Source organism: Hydra viridissima, unplaced genomic scaffold (genome assembly GCF_058129835.1).
Source record: "Hydra viridissima isolate aposymbiotic clone 2 unplaced genomic scaffold, HvirCarnegie_v1 scaffold_4, whole genome shotgun sequence".
Taxonomy (NCBI): domain Eukaryota; kingdom Metazoa; phylum Cnidaria; class Hydrozoa; order Anthoathecata; family Hydridae; genus Hydra; species Hydra viridissima.
This window is the reverse complement of record NW_028324303.1, coordinates 19,225,901-19,239,329: the sequence shown is the minus strand read 5'-3', so window position 1 is coordinate 19,239,329 and position 13,429 is coordinate 19,225,901. Positions and strand designations below refer to the sequence as shown.

At 31.2% G+C, this 13,429-nt stretch overlaps 2 long non-coding RNA genes and 2 pseudogenes across 2 annotated transcripts in view; 3 read left to right on the top strand and 1 right to left on the bottom strand.

Annotated features, from left to right (window-relative positions):
* Nucleotides 1-13,429, top strand: part of LOC149890339 (uncharacterized) — a 210,980-nt gene that overhangs the window by 145,173 nt on the left and 52,378 nt on the right. The window lies entirely within an intron of this gene.
* On the bottom strand, nt 1,996-2,694 carry LOC149890345 (uncharacterized). Its single transcript, XR_016452213.1, has 2 exons — nt 2,535-2,694; nt 1,996-2,142 (listed from the first exon to the last, which is right to left on the bottom strand). It is a non-coding gene; the product is annotated as an uncharacterized LOC149890345 (long non-coding RNA).
* LOC149890344 (uncharacterized) lies at nt 4,801-10,224 on the top strand (annotated as a pseudogene).
* On the top strand, nt 10,248-13,056 carry LOC149890343 (uncharacterized; annotated as a pseudogene).

Sequence of the window (13,429 nt, the reverse complement as noted above, 5' to 3'; positions counted from 1 at the left end):
GGTGTCTCCAAACACCCTGGTATGGATGAGCCCTCAATTTGAAGGATGGCTCATCCATACCGCCATTACTACACTGCCTATTGAAGGACCTCTTCGAGAGAGGCCCTGGGTGTTGGAAGCGATAATTTCGGTATCGATCAAATGTTCACAGCTCTAAAATTACAGATAGAAGGATATAATAAAGATATAAAATATTTGCAATTTTATTTAATCAAAACATAAAGCATAACCTCACCATTTTTACAGGATGATAAGGATGCTAAAAATATTGTAAAAAAAAAGAGAGTAAATTAAAATGGGTTAAACTTGTGAAATATTGAATTTTAATAAAAATATGAGTAAAATGCGAACAGATTTTAAATATGTCATATTTATATTAAATAATTCTTTCACCTATTGCGTATATTTCTCCATAAAAAACATAAAATTTAAAACACAGCCCTAGCAGTTATACTTTTACCAGACACTAAAAACAAAAATTATACCTCAGAATAATTGGTAAAATAATATTTACATGTAAATATATATATAACTATAGTTTTTTTACTTATTCCCCTCATTTCCTCCATAAAGTTGTCTAAAGTGAGAAAAAAGATAACTGAAGCTAAAACTAAACCAAACCAAAACTATAAACTAAACTTTAAATCTTAATATCTGTACCTCAGAAGACAAAGGTCGGTTTTTCCAGTTTTTTGTAAAAATTATTTATGTATGAGACCTTTTCAGTTTTTTCAGAACCTACAGAGGTATAAAGACTGTTGTCCTACAACAACGTAAAACAAAGTTAGGTCAATATAAAGGGTCCGGTGTCCTCACAACATTTCCCAAGTCAAAGCTCTCTGAAAAAAATGGAAACAACATAATATAAACATATGTACCAACAATAAACACAATAAATGTGTTTAAATATGTATATAAGGTTAAAGCGTGTTGCTAAAGTGGCGGTAAATACCGCCGCATTAAACTTCAAAATTTGCTACAGTGGCGGTAAAATTTATGACGTAAAATACCGCCACTTAAGTTGATATTTTGCTAAAGTGGCGGTAAAATCTAAGTAAAAAATTACCGCCAACTAAAGTTGATATTTTACTAGCGGTAAATACCACCAGTAAATTATTTATTTTGCTAACAGAACCGTTATACTGAACTTAAAATATTGAGTGTCAGTAAAATCCAAGTATAAAAATGACGGAAATAAAAATTATAATTCAATTTAATCTATTTATAAAATTTTTTGACTTTATGAAATGTAAGATAACAAAAGTTGATTTTAATTCTTTGTTAAATTAAACTTTAAAATTTTAAAAATATATTTAATAAATATCTGCGATATCTAGATCGCATATAGGTGACCAACGTGAGTCGTCCAGTCATGTAGACCTGGGACATGTGATAATAAGAACATATTGTAGATGATGTCCCCAGCTAGCACACATACGTAAATAAAACGTTAAAACAATGTTGCGAGTTAACGTTGGCAAAATGTCGGTTGCCAACGTTGTTTTTATATCATTTTGGTTACAAAAGCGACGTCGCCAACAACAACAAACCAACGTTGGTGCAACGTTGTATTTTTGATGGCGAAGTGTAATATTTCACGTTGGTGCAATGTTATATTTTACGTTGATTCAACGTTATATTTTATGTTAACACAACGTTTTATCAACATAAAATAAAAAGGGCCGAATTTTGTCTTTTAAATAGATTCTTAATTCTTAAATAGATACTTATAAAACATTTGTCGAACTTAAAGACCTTCGAACAATGGCAAATTTTCTAACAAGAATACAAAAAGAACCCAGAATTTAACATGGTATAGATTATATTATTCAAAAGAATTTTGAATAATATAATCTATACCATGTTAAATTCTGGTTTAATTATTGTTTAAAACTGCAGCCATGTGTGCTTGTTCAATTTTGATTACGCTTAATATGAAATTTTTCAGCCAATTTTTTTTTTCCTTTTTCTTTGAACTTTTCCCATTCTTTTTTTGTTTCTTCTCTCATTTAAAGCAAACTTTGGATTATTATTGTCTGTAGAAATTTTAAAACAGGTTTTACCTGTTTACTTAGCTGTTTTTACTCTTCTTTATAGAGGATGTTATACTACTTTAATGACACCACACAATATAAACCTTACCTATTTAAAACAAAAAATTTGACTGTAATATGTACAGGTGCATGTATGGTTATTGTGCATGGTTAATGGAACCCTTTTTATTACATTACCATTTATTTCTAGATACCCTAATCAACAATGACTCGTTTTATGGAGAGGGGGCCTACTGCTAAGTTTTAATTCTAGCCAGCCAAGTGGTGTTACTATAACCCAAATAACAAAATTAATTATCCATCAATAGTATTAGTTTATTAACTACATTCTTAATCAGTATCATGGCAGCAATATCATCGGGAAACACGTAGAAATATTGCATACAAAATTTAGTTAGTCACAGTAAAATAACAAAATTATTTTCTAAAGATTCGTCAATAGTACCCCACTTCGCCTTACATAAAATGTGACACACTCACTTTCTTGTTATATGACGAAACTGTCACATTATTCCTTTGGCGCAAAGGATGCCAATGATCTTTTGAAAATTGGGTAATGAATGCTTGAGCTTCAGTTGCTGTTTGAAACGATTGGCCTTTATATGAGTCCATTTTTTAAAAAAGGTTGAGTTAAGTTTCACTGAGCCTTGTCTCGTTTAAAATCGCTTGCCTCATCTTAGAAAATTACCGCCACTCTAGCAAATTTCCCAGCTTAAGGTGGTGGTATTTACCACCGCAATAGATTTACTCAAGGTTAAATATATCTTATTAGGTACGTAGAATTACGCGTTTTACGGAGCCGATATTTGTGCTAAAATTCTGTGCCACGCAATGATATATTAAAAATAACTAGATGTCTAACTTCCGCGTATTTTTTGAAGCAAAAATCGGCCATTATGGGGGGCAAATTTAACAAATCATAAGCTTCGTATTTGTTTTGTTTTGATAAATAGTGTAAAGATTTTGCCCCCCATAATGGCCGATTTTTGCTTCTTTTTTTCTCATTAGTAGGAGAGAATTGCGAGTTGACCCGGACAAAAATAGCATAAAGCTAAAATTTTGCACAGAGGAAGTAGACAGTCTCTGGATGAGCGTAAAAAAAAGCCCCGTTGATTGCGCTACGGGAACATCCCTTTTGGGGCAATTTGGGGCAAAAAGTAGGCTAATTTTGACAACACCAAAATATGATTAATTATACATCGTTGAATCGAGAAATTTATGCTGATCAATATTTTTATAAGAACTATGACTTGAAAACAATTATTTTTTAAGTTATTTACGTTTGAAAAGTGTTAAAAGTGAATGCCGCGCAAAACTTCATTCAATTTTTTGTTTTCAAAAGAAAATTTTTACTGCGAAAAACTTAATCATTTCTTTTGTTTTCATAACAAAAGTTTTCAACTAAACATCTTGTATGAGTGGATAATTAAGTTTTACTCCGAAAAAAGGTTGCGTTTTATTATATTGAAACTATTTATGGAAAAGTAAAACTTACAAGTTAAACGTGTAGTAAAAGTTTTTAAATTTGAAAAAAAAAAAGAATGCTGTTTGTTTATTGTGCAAGCTTGGGTTTGACAAAGAAAGTTATGTCAAAGTATATGGAAAAGGTCTCAAAACATTGATTCGATTAAGCGAAGAACGGAGTATGAATGAACTATGCAGGTTAAAATTTGTTTAAATTTACAATCTTATAAAAAAGATTTTTCGCGCAGCTTGTTAAATTAATTAATTAAGTTAAATTAATAGTTCATTAATTTTTCGAATCATTTCAAATTAGGGGCTGCCCATTATTTACGTCAACAAAATAGGGAGGAAGTGGGTCTGAACTTTTTTGACAATTGTGACACTGGGGAGGGGGAGGTCAAGTAAAGTTGACATCAACAATGTTTTGTTTTTGTTTTTTTTTTCAATTTTATTACTCAAACAACATAAAATTAGGTTAAGTTTTAATTCTAAACTCAGTTGTAACGTAGCTATAATTTGAGAAAGATTTTTGCATATTTTTAGTTTTCTTAGAGACCAGTTCCGACAGAACACACATAATAGTACAACAGTACTAGTCCATCATAGCTGTAGAAGAAAGTTTGTGGATAGTCGTAAAGATCAATCATTATCTGTTCCAAGAAAGAAACTACGATCCTCATTTGAAGAGGTATTTGATTGGAAATCAAAATGTTTTCTTTGTACTAAAAAGGTAGATCACAAACATTCCCTGATTTCTAAAGTTGAGACCATACCATTGATTAAAAAAATGATTGAATGTTCATTGAATCGAGAGGATGATTGGGGAAATGCTGTACATTCTCGTTTGATGTCTTGTTATGATCTTGTAGCGGAAGAAGCTATTTATCATATTTCGTGTATGAATAATTTCAGGCTTAAAACTAAAAGCGACAACCAACGTGGACGCCCATTAGATCTCATTATGTTTGAAAATTTTGAGTAACTCTGTTTCTGGTTAGAAGAAGAAACTGACTGCGAACTCTATATTCTTTCAGATGTGCACATTAAAATGAAAGAACTTAGTAATGGTTACCCGTGTTACTCGACGAAATCTTTAAAACGAAAATTGCTTGAACATTATCGTGATCATATTTTTTTTGGAGAACTCTCTGGTCAATCTAATTTAGTTTGTTTCAGAGATATGGCTTCTTTTGTTATATCGAAATTTCAAAAGAAGAAAGATCACACTAAAAATGATATTATTTCTGCCGCTGCAAGTATAATTGAAAGCGAAATCAGAGAAATGAATGTCGATAAATCTGTATATCCGTCACTAAAGGATATGGGTGATATTGAATATGGACTCAAATGGGTTCCAAAGAGTTTACAGCTACTTCTAAGCCATTTAATTTCAGTTAAGCTTCGACAAATTAGTTTAGGACAATGCATTGCTCAAGCTTCGCGACCAAGATCTATGATAGTACCAATTCCATTTGGAATTGGAGTAGATATCGATAAATCTTTTGGAACAAAATGGCTTGTGGATCACCTTAACAAATTTGGATTTTCAATTTCCTCCGATGAAGTTAAGTTGTTCAAGTTATCTGCTGCAGTTAGTAGAGTAAATGTCGCGCAAGAACAAGAGCCGAAATTCCTACATTGGGTCGCTGATAATGTAGATCACAACATTCGAACATTGACCGGAAAAGGAACGTTTCACGGAATGGGTTTAATATCAATATGTTCGTCTTCTAAATGCAATTATGAAAGCATAACACGTTTGAAACACAAGTCTATTAAAAATTTATCTGATATGTCTTTAAAAATAACGCCTTATCACAGATCAAGCTATCAGGGTTTATTAAATGTAAGTTTTAAACCAATAAAAGATATTGTATCTGAAGTATTCCGTGCGCCCGAAATGAATCTTGATCTTATTTGGCATGTGGCATGGTTTTTTAGTTCAAAAATAATCCTCGCCCAAACTGGTCAGGTTATATGATGCATACTACATCACAATCAAAAACAGTTTATGAAAAAGCATCCATAAAATTTTTACCTATTATTGACTTAAATTCTTCAGATGAAACATGCATATACTACACTATTGTTCATTATTGATGAATCCAATAAATATAAAATAGTTACTCCCTGCGTTACGTTTGATCAGCCATTATGGCAGAAAGCGTTTGGTGTTATAAAAGACTCGGAGGGTTTCACACAATGATGAGCTTTCTCGGAAGCATTGGAAAACTAATGGCAGGGACAGGCCTGGAAGAAGTTTTAGAACAAGTTTACTCTGAAGATACAGTAAAACAAGGAAAAGCTGTTGCAAGAGCATTAAGAGGTCACATGTTGGTCCAGAGTGCATTGATGAGTCATATTATAGATATTTTAGTTGACGAATCAAAACTAGATATATACGGACTTGAATGCACTTATAAAATCGCAATGCAAAATGGTATGAATGAGGAAGAGTTAATCAGACTTGGTAATACAGATGCTTTCAAAAATATTGAATGTGCCATATTAACCTATACGGAAAAGAAGTCATATGAATCACGCACTGCAAAACTTTGGATCTTGTACATATACTGTATTAGTATCATAAAGGAATTTTTAGTTGCAGAAAGAACTTGTAACTGGTACTTGCATCTTCAAACAATCTCAAAAATGCTAAACTTATTTGCCGCATCAGGGCATTCAAACTATGCCAAGTGCTCCAGGTTATATTTGCAAGAAATGCAATACCTTTCAGAAACGAATCCATGGTTACATCAACAATTTTTAGATGGTCGTCACGCAGTGCGCCGATCTGAAAGGTATTGGGCTGGCCTATCTTCTGATCTTGTAATAGAGCAGACCCTGATGCGGTCTTTAAAATGCAATGGTGGTTTGACTAGAGGTAGAGGATTTGATGAAAATGTACGCAACCTATGGACAACGAGCATCTGTTATTCTGCAAGCGTTCATGAAACAATGCATAAATTATCTGGATTTGACATCGGAGTTACGGAAAGCAATAAAGAAATGGGTATTAAAAGATTGGTATGTGATTATGAACATTGTGAATTGTTTTATGACTGGTTTTCTGTAAGAAATCCATTCAATACTGTCGATAGAAATCTATATTCATTATCTACGGGTCTTGTGTCAGTCAATGGTGAAGATCTTGTCAATTGTGACGAGGCTGAGAACATAGGTGTTCGTCTACAAACATTTCTAAACGGCCTTAAGTTCAATGAAGCAAAGTTTAAAAAGAAGAATACATTTTTTTCTTTAGATGTTTTGACCAATAGCGTAAAACTAGACAAACAAACTGATTGTTGTGTCGACCCAACACTCCTTTTTAATAGACTTGCAGCAATTGCAGAAAGAGAGGATGACGTTGAACTATATTTTGATTATGAGCTTACTCATCTCCCACAATCATTATTTAAAAATAACCTAATGCTGAAAGCAAACAAATCATCTTTGCGCAAAGTGATTCTTCCTGACGACGAAATTAAAGCAAGCACAAATGTCATTTTGTGGAAATATGTCCTTGATGGAGGTTCCTTACTCCACAGAGTTCTTTGGAACAAAGGTATGAGGTTTGTAGAAATTGTTGAGACCTAGATCAGCTATATAAGAAAAAATTATGCCACCACTTATATTATATTTGATGGTTATGATAAGAAATCTTCAATTAAATCTAATGAACACATCAGAAGAAAATGCAAAGGTTCTTCCCAAAATCTTGTTATAAGAGAAAATAATCAGGTTCCGTACTCACAAGAGCGTTTTCTATCGAATTCACACAACAAGGCACAATTAATTTTACTTTTGTCAGATTACCTTAAACGAGATGGATATGAAGTATATATTTGCAAAGGGGATGCTGACACGAAAATTGTCTCTAAATCGTTGGAAGTTGCAAAGGAAATTTCACCACGCGTTGTTGTTGTTGATGATACTGATATAGCAGTTATGCTAATGTATCGTTGGAAAGATGAATTAAATGAGATTTTTTTTTATCAAGAAAGAAAGAAAAAACTCTAGAGTATTAAAGACGCTCAATCTCGAGTAATGGATTTTAAAGAACATCTGTTATTTGTTCACGCATGGTCAGGATGTGACTCGACATCTTCAATACTGGGAAAAGGAAAACCTATTTTTTTAAAATTACTGCAAAAATCCAATAATATACAATTAGTATTTGAAATTATTTCGGATTACTGGGCAACCAAAAAAGAAGTTGGAGAATCTGCAGTAAGGGCTTTCATTGAACTTTTTGGTGGAAATGCAGAATCTTCGTTAAGGAAAATGCGGTTGGTATATGAAAGTTTAGTTATAACTTTGTGGATTTAAGTCACTCATTTAGATTTAGAAAGTGTCATATTTTCATAGTATTTTTCTTAGGTATTTAAAATATAAACAAATGGTTTGTGAAGGAATTATTAAGCCAGAAAAGTTACCACCCACAGACCGTGCTGCTTATTTTCATGGTCTTAGAGTTCACCTACAAGTTGTTGAATGGAAAATGCTAGATGAATCTTTCAACTTGGATCCTAAAGAATGGGGATGGAAGTTAGATAATGGTTGTCTTCTTCCAAGACCAACAGACAAAGATGTGGCACCACCCAATATATTAAAAGTGATTCGCTGCGATTGTAAAACTTCGTCAAGAAATATGTGCGGAATTAATATGTGTTCTTGCAGGAAAAACGGATTAAAATGCATGATTGCATGCGGTGGCTGTCATGGGCAAGACTGTAGTAATAAAACGGTAAATTTTATTTTTTAAATATACACATAATCTTCTTTAAATATTTTTGTTTTTTTTGGAATACAAATATTTTGCATTTTGAGGATTTTGAAATTGAAGAAGATTCAAGTGATGAAATTGAAAACGAGAGAAATTTATTTGATGATTTGTTTTGAGAAAAGTAAGATATCGGACATCTAATTTTAAAGAAATTTGCATTCAAGTCTTAAAGTTATTTTAAAAGATTATATTATTTACTAATTTTTCCTATTTAAAATTGCGCACAGAAAAAAGTTATATTATTGTGTTTTGAAAACAAAAAATATAACATTTTAACAATTTTTACACTTTTCAAACGTAAATAACTTTAAAAATATTTTTTTTCAAGTAATAGTTCTTATATAAATATTGATCAGCATAAAATTTTCGATTCAACGATATAAGGTTTATGGTATTTTGGTGCTGTCGAAATTGCCCCTTTTTTGTACCCCAAATTGCCCCAAAAGGGATGTTCCCGTAGCGCAATCAACGAGGCTTTTTTTTACGCTCATCCAGACACTGTCCACTTTCTCTCTGCAAAATTTCAGCTTTATACTATTTTTGTCCGGGTTCGACCCTATTTTTCGCTAATTCTCTCCTACTATATGCCGATTTACGGCAGTTAGACATCTAGTTTTTCTTAATATATCATTGGTGCCACGCTTTTTGAAATTTGCTTTTCGCTATTGAGGGAGAAACGTATTTTGAGGTCTTTTATTTAGAGTTATATATTAGTATAGATATTTTTTAAAAACTAGAGTAATTAAACTTTATAAATCTGTACCTTATGATTACAATAAAAACTTTTTTAAGTAGATTTTTAAATGACAAAAACTTAGTTATACTTTGTGCATTCAGTAAATGTTGAAGACATGCTTGTTTTTTTTGCAATACTATTCTCGATGCTAAGTTTACACAATTTCTTTGCACCTGCCAAAATTTATTGATTTATTTCATGCAGCACATTCTCTATTTTGTGAAGCACTTTTGGTACTTAAATTTTGATTTTCCGCTTTTATTTTTAAACACGGGGAGGGGGAGGGGCGGATGAAGAGGAACTTCAATCTGCTTTTAAATTTATAATAATTGGTTCAGATTTAACTAAAAAGAAAAATGAATAAAAATGAAAAAATAAAAATTTTTGTGGTAATCAAAAGTTCTCCTCAACAATCCTCTTATGGCAATTAAAAGTTCTCCTAAATCAATTATTAAAATCATTTTAATAAATGATACTACCACTACTTTTTGTTGAATGGTAGTTTATTTGAATCATATTAAGTATGATTCAAATAAATGATTTAGCTAGTTTCAATTTTTATAAGTTTTTATGCTAAGTATTGAGACAGTTCAATTATAGAACTCTGATATTTTTAATTACAGTTCAACTGTAGATAAAGTTCTTAATGTTTTTATCTTCAATTAAATTAATAAATAAGTATAATTAACTTTATTATTTGCACAAGGTTTTTTTTAACTTAATAAAAGTTAATATTACTACAAAAATATGACTGAAGGCACTGTTAAAAAGGTTACAAAAAGTTACAATGTTTATTTTTTATTTAGTTATGACTTTGATTTCATTTATTTAAACTTGAAAAGTTTATTTGATTCATTTCTTCATAATTGCATTAAAAAAAAAATTTTTTTTTCATTATATATTTTCATTTATTTTTTAATTTGCTATTAATTTATAATTTTTCAATTAAAACAGTTAATTTGCAATTTTAAATAGTTCTTTAACCAATTTTTGTTTAACTTTTTTTTTAATATGCAGTTAATAAGATTAAAATTGGTTTTAGTGAAATTGAAAACATTAGCATTGTACTTAGCATTGGTTGAAGAAGGTATTTATGCTATTGTTTGCACTTACTTTTTTTAATCTATTTATATTTTCTTATTCTAGTGTTTCTCCTATTGCATAGTATTTACCCAATTGACTAAGATGGTATAATTTTAAAGATAATATGGGCCCAAAAAGAAATTTTCATATATTTTGTGGCAAGTTTAAAAAGTTTTTGTTTGCTAACTTCACATTACCTTGCAAAACAAACAATCAGTGTAGGGAGGGCATATACTTTTTTGTTACACTTTAAACAGTGAGTTGTTTATTGAAACTGTCAAACAAGTCAAAGAGTATTTTGGCTTCAGCTTTAGCAAAAATGATATTCAGACCCTTGTTAATAAAGCAAAGAAATGGGTTTACAACTTTAAAAGAGACTCTAAACATTTTATTGCATTTTGTAATGAGACCTATGCATTCCAAATACCACCATTAACCAATTCATTGCAAGCTAATTCTAGTAGCATAAACCTTGAATCAACTTCTTCAGTTGTGTCATCATTGGAAAACATTACTATGTTATCTTTAATAAATAGTGAATCTTTATGTTCACAAGGTCAAATTATAAATTTACAAAGTACAGTTACAAGGCACAGTTCAAGAGAAGAATTAACTCCAAAGAAAATAAAATTAAAGAATAGGTTGTCTTATTTGTCTTCAAAGTTAGCTAGCTCTTCTAAAGAATACCATAATAAGATAGCTTCATTAAAAGCTAAAATAAAGAGCACACCATATCAATTGAAAGTTTTAACGCAAAGTGTCAAAAGAAAAGAAGATATTATAAAAGCTTTAAGAGCAGAAGTTAGAGACTTAAAACAAAAGTTACAAACATATTATTACAGTAGACGTATTCGCAACCTTATAATTACAAGAAAGGCAAAAAAAAGTTAAAGAAAAAGAAAAGTTAAGACAAATGAATCTCAAACATAATAATGTCATAAGGGAAAACAAAATGGCATTATCTAAATTAGAAAATGATATGATCCAGATGGAGGAGGACAATATTGCACTTTCAGATACATCAGAAGACAATAAGGCTCATGCATTACAAACAAGAATGATAATTTACAGCATGTTGTTGTCTAATGTCCCAACATGTAATATTCCATTCTTATTGCAGAAAATTGCACAATATTTAGGTGTTAAATTTTTACATATTCCTCAGCGTATTACAGTTGAGCAAATGGCTCGTGAACTAGGCAGTATATCTGAATTGCAAGCAGCAGAATGGGCTTTCAATAATAATAATCTAACTCTTGGGTTTGATGCAACAACGCAAGAGGGTGTCCATATCAACAGCATCCACTTGAGTTCAAAGAATAAATGTCAAGTTATTGCCCTTGACCAATTACCTGGAGGAACATCTGATGATTACCAAAATCACATATGTAATGCAGTGGATCATATGGCTTTAGTTTATTCAGATTATTTCTCACTTTCCTTTGATGAATGTCGTAAGTCTATTATTTCAAATATATCAAACACAATGACAGACAGAGTTGCAGCAAATCATCTTACCATTACCAAAGTTTGTGCAACCTGGGGTAAAAATTTAAATGAGCTGAACTGTCATTTGCACCCACTTGATACAATAGCTATTTCATATCGATCAGCATTACAGTCTTTGGAAAAGGAAAGTTGCCTATTATTTGGACACGACTGTATGGTAGTTAAAATTGTTTTGGCAATAAACAAAATGAGATTTAAAGATGGCAAAGGTGATCCGGCAGGATTCGTAAATTTTTTAGACAATAACAAATTGCCACAAGGTACAATTCCAAGATATCGTGGCAATCGTCTTCATATACTCTTCCGTACTTGTTTCATCTTTATGAAACACTAGAATGCTTTTAAGCAATTTCTAACCATTGGAACAGTAAAGTGTGGTACTTTACAAACAGTTCTGCAATCAGCATTTTGTAATACAACTGTCATAAAACAAATGTGTGTGCTAGCAATATTTGGAAAACTTCTTACTGGACCCTGGATAAAAAAATTTTTATGTATCAGCTGAAAAAGCAAGTTTTGATCATATTGCAGGTATCCAAGTAGTTAAAAATGTTTTGCAAACAATTAAAAATTGCAAATCTAATCCAGGTGCACTGATAAACAGTAAAAAGGATTTTTTCGAAAATCCCCCTAAATCAAATGTTTTAGAACCTGTCAAAAATTTATGCTCCATCGATGAGCAGGTTATCAACATGATTTTGGCTTGTCTTATTGCGGTGGAAGATGTTTTGAACCGTCAATATGAGCGATATTTCTCACTTTCTATTACAGAGACACTTAAAAAGGAGACAGCTAGTGCAAGGCTTCAAAACATAGATTGTGAAGAGTTAATGGGTATGTTTAGTGAAGCTAAAGGAAGATCTCCAAATGCAACAGTTTGTTATATATCTTGCAAAATAAGATCAAAAAAGAATAGAACTATAGATTACCTAGATAGTTTTGACCAAATATCTAGGGAAATTATAGTTAAGTGGTCAATGAAAGCAGCTCGTAAAAAAAGAATAAACAATCGACTGAAACACACTGCATTACAAGCAGAGATTTCAAAAAGACAGACATGCAAAAGACAAAAAATGGATGAAAAAGAAAAAAGAAAGCTGGAGCGAGAGCTGCGTGTTCTATCTTTTAATGATATGAAAAATTTATATAAGCACTTATCTATTAAACAACTTGATGACTTGTATAACGTAATCTATAAAAGAATTGTTGGGAGAGAACTCTGTCATGAATGATTTGATACAGAAAATAACAAATCTGTCATGTATGATGGGCGAGTAGAAAAAGTAAGTAAGAGAAAAGAAGACAGAATTTATAATATTTCTTACTGGAAAAAGGATGAATCTGATTCAGAAGCTGTTGACCATCTCATAAAAAAAATCCAGCTTGCTGCTGATGTCATTGCAGGAGAGTTGATTTTTTCATAATTTTGGTTTAATGTTATTTATGTAATAGTAGAAACCAATATTAATATTACTTATGTGATTTAAGTATTATAAATATATATATAAAAGAAAATAAAATATATAAATTATATAAAAATTAATTACAAGAAAAGTACACCAAGTGTTGTGATTTGCAAAAAAAAGTATAGCAAGTGTTGTGACTTGCAAAAAAAAGTACAGCAAGTGTTGTGACTTGCAAAAAAGTACAGCAAGTGTTGTGACTTGCATAAAAGTACAGCAAGTGTTGTGACTTGCATAAAAGTACAGCAAGTGTTGTGACTTGCATAAAAGTACAGCAAGTGGTGTGACTTGCAAAAAAAGTATCGCTAGTGGTGTGACTTGCAATTTTTTTGAT